This window comes from Triturus cristatus, chromosome 8, assembly GCF_964204655.1.
Source record: "Triturus cristatus chromosome 8, aTriCri1.1, whole genome shotgun sequence".
Taxonomy (NCBI): domain Eukaryota; kingdom Metazoa; phylum Chordata; class Amphibia; order Caudata; family Salamandridae; genus Triturus; species Triturus cristatus.
In genome coordinates, this window is record NC_140591.1 from 236,739,389 (window position 1) to 236,760,776 (window position 21,388).

Here is a 21,388-nt window from a genome sequence, read left to right on the forward strand (position 1 = left end):
ACACAAATTATCACTGTAGAGCACAACCAGTAACTACTGGTGCAATAATGACCTCAGCGTCATCACACTAGAATCAGGTATAAAACCTATCCTGCATCCATCACAGGGGCATAAACACATTATGCAATTTCTCATTAGTCTAACACATTAGAACTTACCACCTAAGTATAACTACACTAGGGGCGTACATCACACAGGGAGACATAATCTCACTAGCAAGAACAACCTCCTAATCATAAAACCACATTTGGAGGTATAACACAGGGTGCGTAAAACATACTACATGAATTACATTTCCTGGCACCAAAAGCATTAATATATGAAGCACAATAACACCTAAATCACATTAGGGTCCAGGTGGCGCCAGAACCTAAACGTAGCAGCTGCCCACTACTTGCTGGGCAGCTGGGGACAAGAACAGGGCCTAAACGCTGCAGCTGGCACTAAGTGCTGCGCAGCTGGGGAAGTAAAATGAGGCATGGGCTCTCAATGGCCCCTGAAACAGTGTCCAAAACGTTGGAGCCACCTAGGCTCTACACACACCATGTCCCCCAGTACTGTGGAGCGCACTGGCGCTTTTTAGAAGGAAAAGATGCCCCCAAAACGTTGGAGCCACGTAGGCTCTTAGAAACAAAACATGCCCCCATAGCGTTGGAGCCACACGGGGCTCTTAAGATAAACCTGCCCCCATAGCGCTGGAGCCACACGGGGCTCTTAAGATAAACATGCCCCCATAGCGTTGGAGCCACACGGGGCTCTTTAAAATAACCTTGCCCCCGCTGCAGCCACGCACGGGCTCGAAGACAACGTCTGGGGCGTGGGAGCCTTCTGGCTCGGAGAACACTGTGCCCCCAATGGAGTGGCCCGCCACGGCAGAACCGCTCAGGACCGGCACTCGCTAGTGCCTGCATGCAGCCCCCTTTGTGGAAGCGAGGCGGGCCTCGTTGGAGTGGCCTGCTGCCAAGTGGGGCCGCTCGGGTACTTAAAACAGACAGGACCCCCCCCCCCCCCGAGCCCTCTCCTTACCGGGCTCTGGGTGTGGGGTCTCGTCCATGCGGCGGGTCCCTCTGTTCTGCCGTCGGTGCCGGTAGGGCTCTCCCTCCAAGCGGGAGCCCCGCCTTGCTGCTGCACCAGGCTTCACCCGGTCCCGCGTCTCAGGACCGGGACTTCAGGATGGTGCCCGCGAGGCCCTTGGCTGCCTCCTTCGTTGTGGGCGCTGTCCAGTGCGGGGTGGGCTCCCGCCTGGACTTCCTTCAGCACGCACCGGGGCCCCCAACAGCGCACGGGAGCCCCGTTTGGGCAGACACTTCCTGCTACACCACAGGCTCCGCCCACGTCCCGGGCAAGGATGCCTGACTTCCTGTGGGCCGCGGCGGTGGTTCTTTTGCTTCCGCAGTAAGAGGGGTAGGCTCCCTCGTGATTTGAATATAAAATAAGCGGGGTGGGCACCCGCCATCATCAAGAAAGCACACACCAGCGGGATGGGCACCCGCAAACGAAACAGCAATAAGCGGGGTGGGCACCCGCGAGGCCGGCATTATGGGGGAATCCCTACGCTGGGGATTCCCTCTCTCGCTCTCAGCAGCGCGACGCTGCACAGCCCCAGCTCCTCTCTCTGGGGGAGTTAGAATAAAGCGCTCCCCAGGCGATATGTTCAGGACCAACACAAAGTCCTTGATAGATCCAGGAAACAGAAACAAAAAGGTCCCACAAAGTCCATCAGGCATTCAGGGGCTGGGCAGGGCCCAGGGAGGCAAGCCTTCCCCTGGGCCCCAGCAGCAGCACGCCCCTGGTAGATTCAAGTCAGAACAAGAACAAGAACATTTTCATGGGGTCACAGCCCCTCTTTTATACACCATATCCTTTGTTTCCAAAGGTGCAGGGAAGGGTGGACCAGATGCAACTGGTTCCTGAGCACTTTGTTTTGCTCAGCCCCTCTCCCTATTCACAGGACAGGCCAGGGACATTAGACGCACCACAGGGGGTGGAGCCAGCATTGTGTGGGGAAAGCCCAGCCCTATTCAGGTCCCAGGTGTACTCCTCCCTGCCATCAACATGCAGATCTCTCCACCCACCACCGGGGCAGACCCATCCTGACTCTTGGAGACAGACACTCTAGCCAATCACAAGCCAGATAATCACTGCACATTTATGCCAGCGTCTAGAAGTGGCACTTCTACACTAGCCCTAGTAACGCCGCACACATCATCGCGCAGCATTCACTCTCACGAGTTCGCACATACCAAACTCGGCCCTGCACTCCCCACGCATCAGGAACTAACATGGTCACTCAGATCCCCCATGCATTCCTATGGGAGGGCAGGTCAGTCTCCCTCAATGTAACCCAGAGCGCACGCACTTTAAACTGGAACACAGTGTTAAAGCGCCTAGAGGCCTAAATCCACTAATACACCATAGGGAAAAGGCTAGGATTATTGCAAAAAGTTCTAGGGGTGAACTTGCCAGAAGGGCCAAGTCCAACCGTAGCGCTATAAAAGAAATTAAATACTGCTATTTAAATTGTTATTTGTGTAAATATTGGGACAGACAAACCCATCTGACATTCTCACAGTGCATGCACTTATATACAGGGACTGAACAAAGTAAAAAGCTTGCATCTCTTAAGTACCTGTCAAGAGATCCGTGCTATGCCTCTGTTTCATCTCTGTTGCATTTGCATGTGAGTGTGAGGTTTTAGGCCACCTCCAGTCCGATATTCTATAAAAAGGAGGCCTGATGGCTCCATAACTTCTGCCTTTATCTTTAGCACAGCTGGAGGTGAATCCGACCCCCCCTCCACCCCCCCCCCTTAGCCCCCATCCCGCTTGCACGTTGCTGCTTGGAATGGAAAGCAGACAATGTCAAGGAGCTGCTGAACATGTCCTGGTGTCTGGAAATTACACTGGGACAAGTTCAGCATATTTCTGTGAGGCCCATCATCTTGGCAGGGTACCCTGTAAAAATAGTGGGTGGGGTGGATGTCGTGTGTCCCCACTCGTGCCCTGTAGACAGACAGACAGACAGACAGACAGACAGACAGACAGACAGACAGACAGACAGACAGACAGACAGATAGATAGATAGATAGATAGATAGATAGATAGATAGATAGATAGATAGATAGATAGATAGATAGATAGATAGATAGATAGATAGATAGATAGATAGATAGATAGATAGATAGATAGATAGATAGATAGATAGATAGATAGATAGATAGATAGATAGATAGATAGATAGATAGATAGATAGATAGATAGATAGATAGATAGATAGATGCACCATCGGAAAGGCACAGAAATAGAGGGTGTTGGGTGAAGAGAGGAAGATAGAGCTGGGAAATGTGGATGCTGGAGGGGCTAGGAGCCAACGATGTGACACTGAATGTGAAGAAAAAGAGAGGGGAGGTGGTTAGAGGAAGTGGAATGAAAATTCAGTGAGAAAAGAAGAAAGTGGAAGAGGGTACAAGAAGGGTGTGAGCGACAGCTGATATGGGGTGGGGAGGCGGGTGGATGGATATGGGGAGGGAGTGAAGGAGGAGAGAGAGAGAGCGGCATACACAACATACACACCCGCTCCTACACAGAGGCTGCGAGCAGGAACCAGCAGCCAGTTAAGACTTGAGAGCGAGGGGAGCTCCGAGACATTGGCTGAGGGATTGCTGTACAGATATCACCGACGGGGGGAGGCACAACATCACCTCTGCGTCCGCAGCAGCAGCCACGGAGCGGAGGAAGCAGCAACTGCATGGACACAGCTGCCAAGTGACGGGAACCCTCTGCTCTGCACCGACGCGCGAGCTGCTTGCGTCCTCCCGGAGCCCAGGCGCAGCGCGCTCCACCGGCCCCTTCAGCTGCTTGGGAGCCACTCTCTCACTCTCCCTGGGCCGAATACCAGGCGGGACCGCTGTTTGGGGATCACCTGAGGCTGCGAGGGGTTTGGGAGGCATCCACCGGCAGGCACAGCCTGGAGGCGGGCATCTGACAGGCAAGGTAAGGAGGGATGCTCCGCGCGCTGGCATTGTTATCAGAGATTTCTCGCATGTGCTGAGGGTCTGTGCACACATCTCTGCGCGCCGTGCCGGCTCCGGTCTCCGCCGGAGCTGGTGCTCCAGTCCCTGGTACTGGGACGCAGTGTGGCTGCTGCGCGGCTGTGGCAGCATGCTGTGCCGGACTGCTCGCCCCATTATACCCCTTGATGCTGAAAGTTGTTGTGGGATGTGCAGGCGGCACTGGCACGCAGTGCCGGCACCATAGGCAAAACGCACCCCTGCCAGGCTTCAGCTAGGTATGGCAAACGAGTGGCTATAGGGGTGTCTGCGGTGCCTGGCCACCTCTGCGCCAGGTGAAATGAAAGCGCGCAGGTGTGTTCGCGCCTCACGCTGTGGTGGCGCGGAGATATGGAATGGGTCTGCCCGTGCTGAGCAGTGTGTGGTACTCGCTGTGTTCTTATTTAGCTGGAGACAGCTGGAGGAAGTTCTGCCTTCACACATGGCACTGAGAGGGGGATTCTCGGCTGAGCACGCGACTGAGATCTGTTTGGGTATTTGTCATTCTCGTGTACCCGTCCTTCATCTCGCGCAGCACGCACCCTGCCCCTTTTCTGCACAGAAAGAAGGGCTCTGAGTATAAACAAGTTCCACTAATGAAGGGCACTGCCTCGTAGCTGTAAAGAACAGAGATAAAGACAGTTCAGGTGCAGTACCTGTGTGACTACATTTCATTTGGATTACTTTTTAGTTGCACCGCGATTGCTTTAAAGTGTGTTTTATTGTACTAGTCAATTATAAACTATCCCTGATATGTTTCATGTCTAGCATTCCAGAATACGAAAATGACAAAGAGATTTTATTTTTTAGTGGTTTTGAATACCTAGAGGTGGCATTTAATTCAATTTGCTGTGTTTTACGTAATACCTGGCACATGGAAATGATGTTCATTTGAAGCACAGGGGATATCTTGCACATGGTAGAAACCTGCTCCTGGTGGGGGTTTCTGCTCAGGTTTGACCTCCTGCACGTGCTCGGAGTGTTTGCACTGATGCTGTTCACACTCATGGGTCTGGAACCTCTGCTGAGGTTCAAGCTCTCACACCTGCTCGGAGTTTATGGACTGATACGAATCACACTCATTGGTCTGGAAACTCTGCACAGGTCCAAGCTCTCACACGTGCTCGGAGCTTGCACAGATATGGATCACATGCACGGGTCTGGAAACTGCACAGGTTCAAGCTCTCACACGTGCTCTGAGTTTATGGACTGATACGGATCACACTCACTGGTCTGGAAACTCTGCACAGGTTCAAGATCTCACACGTGCTGGGAGTTTATGGACTGATACGGATAACACTCATTGGTCTGGAACCTCTGCACAAGTTCAAGCTCTCACACGTGCTCGGAGTTTGCACAGAACCGGATCGCATGCACGGGTCTAGAACCTCGGCACAGGTCCAAGCTGTCACACGTGCTCGGAGTTTGCACAGATACCGGTCACATCATGCATGGGTCTGAGTCTCCACACGAGTACAGAGCTGCAGAACAGGTTCAGAGCACCAGCACAGGAGGTGCTGAGCTGCTGTAGAGCTTGAAGTGTCCTGAGTTCCCGTACAGGTTCAGAGCACCAGTACAGGTTCAGAGCACCAGTACAGGTTCAGAGCACCAGCACAGCAGGTGCGGCGCTTCTGTAGAGAATTAGAGCTCTGATTGTGTTCTGGGTTCCCGAACAGATTCAGAGCACTACTACGGGTTCAGAGCACCACTATAGGTTCAGCGCACCACCACGGGTTCAGAGCACCAGTACAGGTTCAGAGCACCAGCACAGCAGGTGCGGCGCTTCTGTAGAGAATTGGAGCTCTGATTGTGTCCTGGGTTCCCGAACAGATTCAGAGCACTACTACGGGTTCAGAGCACCAGCACAGGTTCAAAGCACGGGCACAGGTGCGGAGCTTCTGTAGAGAGCTGGAGCTTTGATTGTGTCCTGGGTTCCAGAACAGGTTCAGAGAACCACAACGGGTTTGTGCACCAGCACAGGTTCAGAGCACCAGCACAAGTGCGGAGCTTCTGTAGAGTTCGTCCTGAGTTCTCGTACATGTTTAGTGTTCCAGCCCGGGCTCGGAGCTTCTGCAGAGAGTTATAGCTTTTGCACAGATTAAGAGCTTCAACTCAGGTTTGGAGCTGCTGAGATTATTCGTGGGCTCTGCAAAGGTTTGCAGCTTTTGTTTAGGGTCGGATCTTCCCCTCTGGTGGAGAACCTCAGCGCAGGTTCAGAGCTCCAGCATAGGTGCGGATCTTCTGCACAGACTCGTATCTTCTGCACAGGCTCGAAACTTCTGATCAGGTTTGGATCGCAGGCACAGGTTGGGAATTTATGAGTTTAACGTGGGTTCTGCATAGGTTTGAAGTTTTTGTATAGGATCGGAGCTCCTCCTCGCGTTAATAACTTCTGCACAGGTTCGAAGCTCCTGCACAGGTTCAGAGCCCCAGCACAGGTGCGGATCTTATGGACAGGTTCAGAGCCCCAGCACAGGTGCGGATCTTATGCACAGGTTCAGAGCCCCAGCACAGGTGCGCATCTTATGCACAGGTTCAGAGCCCCAGCACAGGTGCGGGTCTTCCGTTTTTGTCTTTTCTCGGATCTCCTGCTCAGATTCGGGGCTCTTGCACAGGTTCGACGCTCCTGCACAGGTTCAGAGCCCCAGCACAGGTGAGGACCTTATGCACAGGTTCAGAGCCACAGCACAGGTGAGGGTCTTCCGTTTTTGTCTTTTCTCGGATCTCCTGCTCAGATTCGGGGCTCTTGCACAGGTTCGACGCTCCTGCACAGGTTCAGAGCCCCAGCACAGGTGCGGATCTTATGCACAGGTTCAGAGCCCCAGCACAGGTGCGGATCTTATGCACAGGTTCAGAGCCCCAGCACAGGTGCGGATCTTATGCACAGGTTCAGAGCCCCAGCACAGGTGCGCATCTTATGCCCAGGTTCAGAGCCCCAGCACAGGTGCGGATCTTATGCACAGGTTCAGAGCCCCAGCACAGGTGCGGATCTTATGCCCAGGTTCAGAGCCACAGAACAGGTGCGGATCTTATGCACAGGTTCAGAGCCACAGCACAGGTGAGGGTCTTCCGTTTTTGTCTTTTCTCGGATCTCCTGCTCAGATTCGGGGCTCTTGCACAGGTTCGACGCTCCTGCACAGGTTCAGAGCCCCAGCACAGGTGCGGATCTTATGCACAGGTTCAGAGCCACAGCACAGGTGAGGGTCTTCCGTTTTTGTCTTTTCTCGGATCTCCTGCTCAGATTCGGGGCTCTTGCACAGGTTCGACGCTCCTGCACAGGTTCAGAGCCCCAGCACAGGTGCGGATCTTATGCCCAGGTTCAGAGCCCCAGCACAGGTGCGGATCTTATGCACAGGTTCAGAGCCCCAGCACAGGTGCGGATCTTATGCACAGGTTCAGAGCCCCAGCACAGGTGCGGATCTTATGCCCAGGTTCAAAGCCCCAGAACAGGTGCGGATCTTCCGTTTGTGTCTATTCTCGGATCTCCCGCTCAGATTCGGGGGCTCTTGCACAGGCTGAAAGCTTGTCATTCCTGCACATGCCCCTCAAAGGGAGGCGAGTCATGAATGAACAGGCGCCTTAGAAGAGTCCTCAATGAGGTGAAACAAACAGCGATCAGGACTGACATTACGTTAAACATTTCCGCGCGGCACTGAGCCTGCCACCTACTGATTAATATTGTATTGGGCAGCGAATGAGAGGAGTGACTCGTGCATGTATGATCAGTTTGCCACTGTGAAATAACTGGCTGTGTTTGATCTCTGCATTTTAAGAGAGAAGGAATGCCTGTGCAGGGAGTACTTGAACAGTAGGGACCTATGCTACCCCACGCTGCTCGAGCCGGGGTTGCTGTTGCAGGCAGCGGAAGTGTGTCATGTGCAATGGAGAGGGTTGTCTCACGCAGAGGAGAGTTGTCTGCACAGGGAAGGCAACTGTTTGTGCACCGAAGAGAGTTAGCGTCTTCACAAGTAAATCTGACTTTCCAAGAAAAGACACGTTTACGAACAGCGAAAACTAAAGCAACAGTTAAGCCACGTCCAAGAAAGATGACTTAGGCCCTCATTACAAGATTTACTATTACCCCATCCATGGTGAGGTAATTAACACGTGCGGTAAATACCTCCTCTCCCAGTTTTTAGCTTGAAAGAAGGAATAACTTGCAAAATCAGTTTTTAAATCACCAAATTGTGCATGGTTTGACATTTTTGGGCCTTTTCCTTCAATATATTTTGCCAGCTTTGGCCTGTAGGGATATATTATGGAAAAACGCATAATTGTGATCCCTGTGCAAACACCTATTTGGAAGGGATCAGAATGTAACCTTAAATTCTAATGAGTGCCTATGGGTCTATTTATGAGTGCGCCGGAGAGCAGTGGCGGCTACCTCGGAACAGGGGTGGTTGTGGAGTTGGATTAAAACTTTTTTTTTAGAAATGAACGTACCTTTTTCCTTGTCGCTGCACCGCCCCTCCTCTGTCCTCTTCAGGTCTGCTACAGCACTCAGGCTTCCTGCTCTCCCAGTCAATCAGGACGCTGCAGAAGCAGCATCCTGATTGGTCTGAGAGTCCTGTTTGGACGCTCAGGCAGTGCCTGGGGAGGCTGGACATGTTCTCCACGGGGCTGTGCAAGACAGCCCAATGGAGAACATGGTAAGTGTGCACAATGATTTGGCCGGACCCACAGGGTCGGCTAAACTGTCATGTGCACTTAGAGGAGTGCAAACCACTCCTCACTCTGCTTGGCGTCACGGAGCCGAGCCCTGTCCCCACCTGGCTCCGATTGCCGCAAAGAAAAATTAAATGATAATAACGTCCTATTATTATCATTTTATTTTTATTTTGTGAACTGCTTAAATAGCAGTGGGGCAACGCTCCTCCGCCTTAGCGGAGGAGCCACCACTGCCAGGGAGATAGTTGGTATTTAATGCACCAGATAAAGTTAGACACTGCACAGTTCAGAAAATAGTGGGACTGACAATTATCCCTTATTCCAAGTATTTTCCTTTTAATGGGGAATAACATGCAGATTTTGGTGGTTACATTTATTCGGGCAGATGTTTGATTGCTTTGAGCTAGAGCTCTGCTTACCTATAAGTCTGGCTCACAATGTCTTTGAACCAACTGCATCCAACTTCATGGTCTGCCTGATGGGCATAAACAGCTAGTTTGCCCTGCTGGTCGTTTTTCAAAATATGCTTTAAACACAAGGTGTCATTTTCCTAAGTCCATTAAGATATCCATAGAGGGGGTGGAAATATATGAAACTGGTTCACTTTGGACATATTTTGCCCCATTTGTGGTTATGGGTGTTTCAAAGTGACCCCTTTTAGGGCGATCACACCAAGGTTTTCTTCATATTCCTGGGGCTCATCTGCTGGAAATGTTGACCTCTAGCACTGGGACACTGCTATTCAGTGCGCAGTGTATGTGCTCTGACCCCTAAACCAAGGTCAAAATTGACTGAACCTGTTGGGTCCAAAGTTAAGCAGCTTCCCATACAAGATTCACCCACAGGAGGAATGGTAGTTGTGCTTTCTTGGCTGACGGCATTCACAGGTGATGTGAACATTCTTACATGTCAGGTTTCAGAAATAAACACTTTAAATGTAGAAAGAGAGTGAGGTCAGGGTTGGACTGGGGTAAAAATAGTCAAGGGTACCAAAATAACAGCGGCCTCCATTAGCGAACAGAAGCTAATAAAAAGTTGCCTGAATTCTGCAAATCGAGACAGTTTTGAACTTGTAAAGACATGCTGTATAGGAGCTTTGGAAGGAACTGGAGACTACATGCATTTGTGCTTGCTGCTGGCAATGGTAGTAATGATGTTGGGGAAATCAACAGTAAAAACTGACAGAGGAGACCATAAAGCAGGCACACAATCAGCCATAAAGCCAGCCCACACACTGACTTGTCAGACCTGCCCTTCTAGCACTACCAGTTTGCTTTATAGGCCAGTCGGACCCTCAGTGGTTAATTTATAAAATAATGAATGCCGGTGCCCAAAGCTCTGCTTAGAAGCCCACAGCGGCTGCTATTACATTTTGGTGGAACAAGTACCAAGGCAGTGCAGTCTTCAATCCACCTCATACCTCTTTAATGCACGTCCATGCACACCCTGCCCTTTTATCTCACTCTTGCCTCTGCTTTCTGCTTTTGTAATTTTTTTTTCCCTTTCTCTTCCTCCATTGTTCCACTTCATTTGTTTTTCCCTCGCTTGATCTCTGTGAATGTCTGATGAGGAAAAATAAGTGCCGGTCCCCAAAAATCAGTGCCAGTGGCCCCACCCGGCAACCACTGGCTCAACTTAAGCACCACAGAGCCTGAGTGCGGTTGCTTAGAGACACAAAAGTGAGATGTCATGGAGAACACTGGGCCTCCCTTTCGGGCTTGAGTGCTAGGGCTCTCTGTTGGTTGACTTCATGGAAAGTGCACTTGACAAGAGGTTTGAGGTGTGGAAGGAGGACTGACAGAGGCCTGCACATTAACGGGACAGTCACTGGGTTGTGTTATCAAAGTGATGACCGGGCATGCCTCATTGCTGCATGGAATCTCCAACATGAAGTCACCATTAAGAGAAACAGAATAGACTTGTCACCTCACATTGACACTTTGCTTCACCCTTACTGACAGTATGTTTCCACAGCTCCGTACTCCACCACAGACTCCGGCCGACATACAGCGCCGCAATGCTGTACAAGCAGCACCCCATGTGCTACATAAATACTTAGCAAAAAGAGCAATACCAAAATAAACGGTCACTATATCCAGAGAGTACCCAAACCAATGTGTTTCTTGAATGTCTTGAGTTTTGTACTGTTGGTCTGTTTTCTGTCTCTGTTTGGTGTGTTGATGCTTCTTTTTAACACGTCACATATGTGCAACCAATAGTAGTAACTTTGAATATTTTTCACCACTACTGCTCTTGTGTGTCCCAGGCATACTGTCTCAGAACTGTGAGGTGGTAGCATGAAGGTGCCCAGACCCACTGAGCTCACAGTGTTGGAAGGAACCTGGAAAGCATGACTCAGAGGCTGGCTGCTGAGAGCTTAATGCAAAGCATCCCATGAACAGGGTCGCACTGGCCTACAGGGTTATCTGGCAGTGCCTGATGGGCTGGTCTGACAGGTCAGTGTGTGAGCTGTTTCTTTGGCTGTTTGTGGGTCTGTTTTATGGTTTGCTGGGCCAGTTTTTACCGTTGATTTGCCTGATGGTAAAGCAAACATTGCCTGCAGCAAGCACAAATCCATACACTCTTCCATACCTTGCAAAACACCTACACAGCTTGTCCTACATGTTCACTACTGCCCTCATTTACAAATATTGGACACTTTTGTAGATGCTTAATTCACTAATAGGGGGCACTTTTCTTTTGATGCCCAGGCCTGTTTTCTGTCCCAATCCGACCCTGCACACGAAACAGCATTGGTCCTGATTAGGCATGAGAATGCAAGAACTATTTAACAAGAACTGCACCAAGGGTTCCATTGGGCAAATGTGTCTCATTTTGCCAACGATAAGCTGGCAGTGTTTGCAAGTTCCCCAAATGGAGCAGATGTTCTGTTTAGAGGTGTGCAAATCACAACATCATTAGACTCCCAATTTTTCATATTTTATTTAAACTACTGGAGATACTGGTGCCAGTTGGCAGTCACCTTTGGGTTCAAGAGATTTAGGTCAAAAATCAGTATCTTCGCAGTAGTGTAGCAAGGATGCCATGGACCCTGGTTCAAGTAAGGAAAGTCGCCATTTAATTGCTGCTGGGGTAGTAAAATACAGAAAATAACAGGGTTCAGCTGCCCCTCAATGCTCTGTACCCCGGTGCCACTGCACCTGCTGCACCAATAGTAGCCATGCCTCGTGCCTTGGCAACATTGTACTAGCAAATAATATATACTTTGCATGCCCCTTATACTGCATATTAATATTTATATATTAAATACAAAATGACCAACATGTTACACTTTGTTTTATAAATTGGAGTAGGGAAGCTTCACTGCACCGCTGAAGATGATATTGACATGAAAGTGTCAGTACAGAATATTTACTTGAAATAACAGAAATCAAAATATGGGTCTTTTATATAAGAGTATCGTTATCCATCGTAGGTCCTTGCTTATCACTGATGATACAACAGACACAAGCAAAAAACTCTTTAGGTTGAGTTTGTCTGCGGATATCGCTAGAGTTGAAAGATAAAAAGTTATGAATGGGAATTTTCAAATAGCTATCACTTATAATGACATACTTACATGGATTAATGTAATAGAAATAAAATTCATAGTTGGCACATTTAATTTACTTATAGGTCCCTAGTCAAATGATACTACATGTACCAATTGATACTACATGTGCCCAGGGACTGCACATTATAGGCTACAAGTGGGACTGCAGAACTCATTGTGCCACCCACTTAAGTAACCTTTTACACATGTCTCAGGCCCACCACTGCAGTCTGTGTGTGCAGTTTTAAACAGCCATTTCAACCTTGCAAAATAAAACTTTTGCCAGGCCTAACCCTTCTTTTTTGATACATATAAGTCACCCATAGCTTAGGCCATAAAAGCCCATAGGGCAGGGTGCCTTGTATTTAAAAAGGTGGACATGTACTTTTAAGTTTTACATATCCTGACAGCGAAAACCCCTTGAACTAATGTTTTATTCCTGTAAGGCCGATCTCTCTGTTAGGATAAAATTGGGTTACCTTATTACATTTAATAAGTGATAACCTTTGTTTGGGAGCAGGTTGGAATGTCATGTTTGGTGTCTGAGGAATTTCAGTTTAAAACCCTTTGTAATGGTAAAAATACATTTTAAGGCACAATTCATAAATCGACACTTTTGGAAAGTTGGCATTTTTTTCTTGTCCTAACTATTTGGTGCCTGTAACCTGTTCCTGGTTCACATGACTGGCTATAGTTGTCAGTTGGCCTCTGTGTATTCCCCCTAGACTGTATCGCAAAAGAGGGTGTTGGTGTTGGTAGGGTGAGTCGTGGTGGCTTGATGGAGGAGGGGAAGAGCTGTCACCTACCACACTTGCACTTCAATGAGACTGGTCAAGCTCACACACAAAGGACTGGATTTTAGTGTTAAATTTGGGAGAACGTTAGTAATTTCCATAGTACTCTCCACTTCACAGCCCCATCTCTGAGAACCCAAGTTAAGTGTGGCTGAAGACTTTAGCCATCTTGGGCCTGTTTGCAGTTATGCAAAGAGGAACTAATGAATAAGTAGGTAGGCCATGGCCTGGGAACATTTACTCTATTGGTCAGAGAGGGACTGTACGTGTTTCTTACGGTGTCCCCACCAAGGATGGGGAACCCAGCAATCCTCAGCACACTCCTGGACCTGTGCAAGGGTACCAGGTGGACTGAACCTGCTGCACCTGGCATCTGTGACTTGTAAGAAGGACCAAGGGAAATCAGACCAATTTCCACTTGATATGCAAGGACATAAAGATCTCCAAGGATCATTAGTCTGATCCTGGGCGGCTCCAGAAACATAAAAAGATGAAGAGGAGACTCCTGTGAAGAATCCCAGTGGGCGAGCGACAACTGGACTGAAGCTGAATTTTTCCATTGGTCTATGTCTAACACCCTGAGATTCCCTTAGTGCCTTTCCCTAGGATCCTTAGAAGTGTACTCCTTTAGTTATTTAGGCACCAGAAGAAAAGTTTGGACACAGTGGGAAACTTTAGCTTTAGAGCTTCAGGGGTATCTATTCAGCCGTCAGTTTCACAGCATTGGATTGGATTTAATCTTCACCCTGTATAGAGATTGCCACACCTCTGAAAAAAAATCCCATTCTTAATTGGGACCTAGAACATTTTCAGAGAGAAAACTCCCAAGCCACAGCGCGCCAGAGGATGAACCTACTTCAAGTATTTGGCCTTCAGTTCCAGGGTAGCCGTTACAGTTTCAGCATTGTACCGCCTGGAGAGGATTTTTCTTCTCAAGAGGTAACAAAGTTTCATTCTTCATTGGGACTTAGAAGTAATGTCAACATTTTTCATCAAGAAAGTGACCAAGTCCCTTTTGGAAGTGAGAATCTTGAATCGTGAATCTTTTTTAAGGTTTTCGACATGCAGATTTTGACAGGGACCAATCCACTTGTGTATCCCGGTGGGCCTGAATTTGCACCTTTGTTCCGGTCTACTACAACCAATGACTTACATTGGGTCCTTGATTTTTCCTAGCTTTTTCACATTAATCGTTTAAAGCCTAATAGCTCTGATTCTCCTTACTGGAGTTTTGTCATTTTGGGTTTATTTTACTAAAAGAAATCTATTTATTGTACATTTGGTTGCAGACTTTTCTTGTGTTTTATGTGACTTTTTCTTTTGGCTATGCACTGCTTAAATACTTTAGACAATGCTTTTGATTTAAGCCTAACTGCTTTGTGTCATATTACCAGCGAATGAGCACAGGTTTATGTAATTTAAATTGTGTGACACTTGTTCACCCAAATAATATTTCACTTTCCTACATTGGTCATTTTTTAGTTTTTTCTGTTATAGTTTATTGAACCCTGCAATCATTATTTAAGTATTTCCCTTTTCAATTAACCTTGCAGTGAACTTTGAAGTCCCTTATTTCTTTACTGTACTGCTGTTTGGTTGTTCAGCTACACATACATCACCCATTATATATTCTCTGTGGATTGCCTAACTACAAGAAATGATCAATAGAACCTCAGGGGAAAGCTTTTTCCTCTATGCCTGGACTGCATGATACAAGCCAGTAGGCCAGTCCGAATACACATGCATACATTTTCATTCATTCCTTATGACGTTGATGTTAAAAGGCATCTTATTTGATTTTCACAGAAAACCAAAATTCTCATTCGTTATGGTTTGGTTCAGTTTCATTTAAGAGCTATTAAATTATTATATTTTACTATTCATTTAAAACTTGATTTGAACATTAAATAATTATTTGTTCTTTGAAATGTATTTATTCTAAAATTGTTGTTCCGTGCACTCCCCATAAAATCATTAAAACTAAGCTGTGATCCAGTTTAAAATCTATTAAGCACCCCAGAACTATCTTATGAGAGTAGTATGTGGGTAGAGTAAAAAGCCTTTTTATATCCTTACAGATTGCTACTGATGGCTATACCAGTTCTTAAAGGCCCAGAACGTCAAACGAGGTTCTATAATGAGGGAGAGGGCCTCTAACAACTGATAGAGGCTACGGAAGAAGGGCTATAAGACTATTAGAAACTTCCACCCACTGAGGGTAGAGCATTCTAAATTAAAAAGGGAGAAACAGAAAGACAAACATTGGAATATTGGAGGAGAAGGTTTATACCCGCCATTATTTGCCCATTGCCACTTCATTGTCGTCAATGGAGGTCCCATCATTCCAATGTTTTAATCAAAGGTGTAACACTTTTAACCAGCAACTGCTAGTAACAATGCCAGTGTGTGAGCCGGGGCTGAGGCCTCAGTTCCCAATAGCATTCATTATTTTACCATGTCAATAAACGTATGTGCACATACAAACAGAATGGCTGGATCAGGGCATGCTGCCAGTTCAGACATTGAATGTCAAGGTCCCAGTAGCATGGCATCATCATTTGCTGCAGTAAGCATCAGCCTAGTGCTTCCACGCCACTGTGCTACCACGCCCAGGCTCTGCATTATCCCTGTGCTAAGTTTGGGGAAACGTGCACATTTTTCCTCTACAATATTTTCTTTACAGTTTTTAAGGATTTGAAACCTTTGCAACCCACAGGTCATTCCTGGTCATCATCCCCTTAAGTCACTGCACGACCCTGGCAAGCAGAATCTAAGAAAGGATTGTAGAAGCCCGCGTGTTGCTTTAACATGTTCAACAACTTCATTGGCACCTTTGTACCACAGAAGACTTATGCAGAAAAGAGTATACCTCCCATTCGTGGTAGAATGCATAGGGTTTTACATTCTTCAGCGCAGCTTCAGGTGGGACTGCAGAGACAGGGTCCGCTCTATCGAATATGGGCTTAAGTTGAGTTTATGCACAGCTCCTGTATAAGAGAAGAAACCTTAAAATGACGTTTAATGACGCCAAGGACTTCGATATTTTACGTCTAATGCGCATATTTATTTCCATGGAAATGGGACACACACTAGTAGGGACTTCTTTTGACTAAATCAAGGACCTAATAATAAAATAATTTTTTACTTTACTGTCAGAATTAAAGTTTTAGCTATTTTCTTTATTGGTTACAAAACTGTTCCTCCTGATGTACATTGGTAACTCTTCCAGCAGGTGTTAAATGCTAAAGGCGGCCTGTCCACAAAAGCCGCGCCGCCTACAGATCATGAAACATAAAGTTGACCATACATCATTCAAGGAACACGTGAGACTTTGGCTAACCTCAAGAAACAATAGGACACATATAGACTGAATAAACTGAAGTATTGCTTTTAGATCATTTGGAGTATGTAATGCACATTTTAACAAAGTCATACTTGCCCGTGTTTGCTGCTAACTTGAGGGCAGACTACGAGTCACTTGCCTTATTGTTTTTGCAGAGCATAAGTGATGGGCAGCCAATGAGTCTCAAGCTCACTCCTGGGAGAGTATAGGTCGAAGGCTGGCTATGCCGTTACATCATCCATACTTTGGTTCTGCTTTGCTTCTGTTGGTTTTGTGTGTGTGGGGGTGGCGTACGTGTTTGTGCTCATGACGTTGCATACTTCTTACTATGGATTATTTTCTATAAGTTTGTCGTTGTTATCTGTGCCATGTTTAGGTTTGGGGGCTTTTTAGCGACTTACGAGAAAGAGAAGCAGGAGCATGCAGCTCGCTCTTTCTCACGGAAAACTGAATGTAGTAAATTAATATGAAAGCGAAACCCTCATTACAGCCAAGAAATAAACAACACATGTAGTTAATATGTGTACCGTTTAAAAACCCAAATGCTGCAGAAAGGGGGAAATTCCAAAGCATGCGGTGCAGCGTGGGATATTTTGTTTGCTTTGGATGGTGCGGGATGCCTTTTGAATCGCAAGCATTAAAGGTAATCTTTGGAAGTGAGGAATAAAACACACCAAAGCGTTTGCTGTGATCTTCAAAGGCTGCCTGTGAATTTTGTTTGTCACTGAAATAAAGCAAAGCCAGTTTGTTTTTCGAGAGAATAGTTTTCAGAAGATGCGACCTTTTAAGTCGCAGTCTGATGTGGCAACCCTTCTACTTGTTTAAGTGTAACTGCTGATTAAATGGCCAGACCATATGACTGGTCTCAGAGACTAGGCTACCATTTCTAGTTAAAGATGCTCCACATAACTCCTGGTGCAATGCAAAATGAGCCGCTCAACAATTCCCTGGGTTTCCTCAATAAAAGTGCTAAATCCTGCATTGGTCATAGCTTTCTCAACCCCCCCAGACAAGTGAGATGCGTTTAGCATCATATAGCTAAGGTAAATGTCCAGTGAGCACTCATCTGTTGGGCTTCTTCAGGCTTCCTTTGTCCTTAGGCTCTTCCACACTCGCTTCGTTTAAGAGAGAAGTTCCCAACAGCAGGCGGCCGCGTGCTCCTTCTAAGCAGACCAAGGCCCATCGGTCTTGTGGGATAATCAACAGCCTAGTTCTCTTCGTCTTCAGAGCAGAGCAGATTTTTTAGTTCTAGAGGTACAAGACAAAGTACCAGATATTTTTCTTCAGTCCTTCACCAGGGACATAGAAAGTCTTGTATGCCAGAAAACTTTCTATGTCCCTGGTGAAGGACTGAAGAAAAATATCTGGCCATTTTCTATGTTATTCTGCTTCAGCCACCTCTCTGTCTGGAGAGTAAAGTGCAATAGCTCTCAAAGATTGAAGTCAGCTATGATTGGAAAGTTTCTCTAATTGAATCTGGCTAAAGCCGCCACACATTCTGCTCCTTTCATTCCCTGCACAGATATCTTGTTCCTGTCATGGTTCCCGCCCCTATGCTACAAAAAGAATAAAATTGCAGATTTGAAACTCACTGAGTTTTCTCTTGCTGTGAGACCTGACCACCGTAGGGTGGTCTTCCCCAAAACATTTTGCCTTCCTCTTCCATTTTTTCTGATCTTGTTTTTTCAGTTATTAGGACGCTGTGCACTTTACCACTGCTGATCAGGGCTAAAGTGCATGTGCTCACTCTTTAAAACATGATCATTTTGGCTTATCCCCCTATTGGTATGTTTAATTTACTTAGACATCCCTAGTAGTAAAGTGTTACTATATGTACCCAAGGACTGACTAGTGGGCCTGCACCACTGGTTGTGCCACCCACTTAAGCAGCCCTTTAAAGAAGTCTCAAGTCTGCCATTGCAGAGCCTGTGTCTGCACCTTTAAACTGCCATTTCAAACTGGCAAGATAAACTTTTTATCAAAGACAAGGGGGGACCGGGAGCTGTATTTAAACAGGTCCTGCACACAAGCTCCAAATACAACTGTGTATCAAAAGGGTGTGCAGTTCCTAACTGGAGGTGCGGGGAAAGGGAAGTCTTTCTTCGTGATGCCCTCACACACCCCGAAGGATGTCATGCTTCATCATTGGGCCAAGCTCCTTGTCGGGCCGGCACTGCAATGTCCGACGGGCTCCCGTAAACAGGGCTCTTTGTCAGAGATCTTTTGAAGAAGCCGTAACGTCACAGGGTGGTGGGTTAAAATAAGTCTGGAGCAGTCCTACTCTTATCTGTTTTTATTACTGTGGTAGCTCAAGCTTAATTTAAAATATGTGGGTGCCCTAAGTGGATGTAATGTTCCTATAGGGCTGTCATAGTGTAATGGGTCAACATGTTTCATGCCTACTTTGCCCCTAATGGGTCAGATGGCACTTCGTCAGGACCAGGAAAAACTAAAGGTGAGTGGTGCACTACCATGGGTCTGGTTCTCTAAATTTGGTCTGATGACCCGGCACGGTAGGATGTACCCTAGTAGACTTATACATTTTTTTTTTAAAGACCTGTTGGGAAAAAGGGGGAGGGAGGAAAAAGGAAAAACAACCAATGGAGAGTTAAGGTAAGGACGTACGGCGCAGTGCTCATATGGCAGTAAAAACAGTTAAAACAGCTTGATGTGCTTGTAATGACAGATATACATTCGAACAGGGTTTGGTACTCAAAAAGTTGTACCACATTGGCAAACAGTGATACACGAAAGCGGTAAGGTGCACATACATATATGCGTGGAAGTGCGCTCACTTTCACTATGTTGGTATTCGTGACACAAATCAGGTATAAATGAAGTCGTATTAGGTGCCTAAATCGCGGTGTGACTGGCGCCCACTAGTGCCGTCTGCCTCGGCGGCAAGGGAAGTCTATAGGCAGCGTGCACATCCTAAGTGAAACCAAAGTTGTATGGTATTGCACGTGTGTCAAACAGCGCACCTGCACGTATGTGCCAGGATAGACATTATTTTGCTATGCTAGTGTTAATGACCAACAGATATATATTATTAGGCTCCGATCACGGCGTGACTGGTACCAAATAACTCCGAGCGCTGTGGCTTCAAGCCGAACCTTTCTCTGCACCTCCAGTTAGGAACTGCACACCATTTTGATACACAAGATAAGCTTTTTGCCAGGCCCAAAGTTTCCTTTTTTACACATATAAGTTACCCCTATGGTAAGCCCTGGACAGCAAAGAGGGCAGAGTCCAATCTATTTAAAAATTAGGACATGTACTTTTAAGTTTTACAGGTCCTGGTAGTGAAAAGATCTTGAATTCGTTTTTCACTGCTGCAAGGCTTATCTGTGCCATAGGATAACATTGGAGTTGCCTTATTACATTTTATAAGTGTAATTTCCAAATGGATACAGATGACCAGATCATATTTGGTGTCTTTGGAATCACAGTGTTAAATCCTCACATTATGGTGAAGACGAATTTTAAATTGTAATTCTGAAAATGCCACTTTTAGAAAGTTGACATTTTCTTGCCCTAGTTATTTGGTACCTGTAGCCTGTCTCTTGTCACATGATTGTTTGCAGTCTGGGCTCTGTGTATTCCTCCTAGACAGCCACACACAATGGGAGTTTAGGTGTGAATAGATGGATCATCACTGGCAGGATGGAGGGGAGGGGCTGGGCACAGCCTCAAATACACCTGACTAGGCTGAGTCCTACCCCCAGACACAGGGCTACATATACCCTGTAGTTATCCTGGAGCCAGGGCAGAGAAGACAGGACATCTGTGCACTTCAAAGGCATGCCTCTAGAAGTTTCTTCTCCACTTCAAAGGTACAACTGGATATAAATACTGGTCCTCAGACACCAACTCTTTAGTACACTTCTGGACCTGTGGATATTCTGCCAGGAAGAAGGCCTGTTATGCTATGCTATGCTGCTGAAGGACTGCTGCTCTGCTAGACTGAACTCTGCTGACTCCTGCTGTCTGCCGCCCTCTTGCTTTGATGAGAAGGACTGGACCTGCATCTCTTGAACCCAGAATCCAGAGTGACTCCAAGGGCTAGTTGGATGGCCTTCTGATCTCAAGCCTCTAAGACATAACAGGTTTCTAACAATGCTCTCCAAATCGGGATTTAAGGTACTCTGTTCAGTGGTTCTAACTGGGTCACTGTATCCGGCCTGCGCTTCATCTTGGTCGGCCTAAACTTTTAATTTTGTACGGGTCTAGCGTGACCAGATATCCACAGCTGGTGCTTTATACCTATAAGTGCTATTTTCTCTAAACACTTTAAAATTCAATACCTCCAGTTCTATTAACTGGATTTGTGTTGTTTCAATTAAGGTCTATTTGGATCCTTTTGTTGTGGGTTTTCACTATGTTACTCTTTGAAGTGTTGCACAAATACTTTACACATTGCATCCACGTTAAGCCTAACTGTGCCAAGCTACCAGAGGGCTGAGCACAGGTTAATTTAGAGTTGGTTGGTGTCTTACACTGACAAGGATTGTGGTTGCTGATTTACCTGAACTCACATCCCAGTCAACCAACAACCCAATTTCTTTCACTCACTCTCCTTGTATACAAACTCCTCCCACAGTCAGCTCTTTCTGTTCCGTGGAGGATCCAAGAGCACCCTTCTACTCATGGGGTGGTAAGTAGCCATGTTGTAAGTAGCCCCTTTGTAAGTGAAGCACCCATTCTCATGGAACCTTTTTTTAAATGTAAGTGTAGCAAAGTGTACATTTCAGATTTAAGCCCTAGGAAGCTGGGCCTAACATTTCAAGGCACAGTTATAGCTGATTTACATAGGTTTAAATATTTAAAATAACAGTGGAAGGCACTTATCTCTGCTGGTTCACACATAGAATTCGAAATGTACCAAACTGAGCCATATCTGTTTATGTCTTTATCTCTCGCTAATAAAATTTCAAATATGTAAATTCATTAGTAAAACTAGCCTCCATGTTTAGAAAAGGGTA

The 21,388-nt window shown here is 46.7% G+C and overlaps 1 protein-coding gene across 2 annotated transcripts in view; it reads left to right on the forward strand.

Moving 5' to 3' along the window:
* The first annotated feature begins 3,578 nt into the window (after positions 1-3,578).
* The window catches only part of CNTN5 (contactin 5), a 3,369,946-nt gene continuing 3,352,136 nt past the window's right edge, over positions 3,579-21,388 (forward strand). For both annotated transcript variants that reach the window (XM_085621430.1, XM_085621433.1), the window contains exon 1: positions 3,579-3,992. The gene's annotated coding sequence lies outside the window, so the exon portion shown is untranslated. The remainder of the gene's footprint in view (positions 3,993-21,388) is intronic.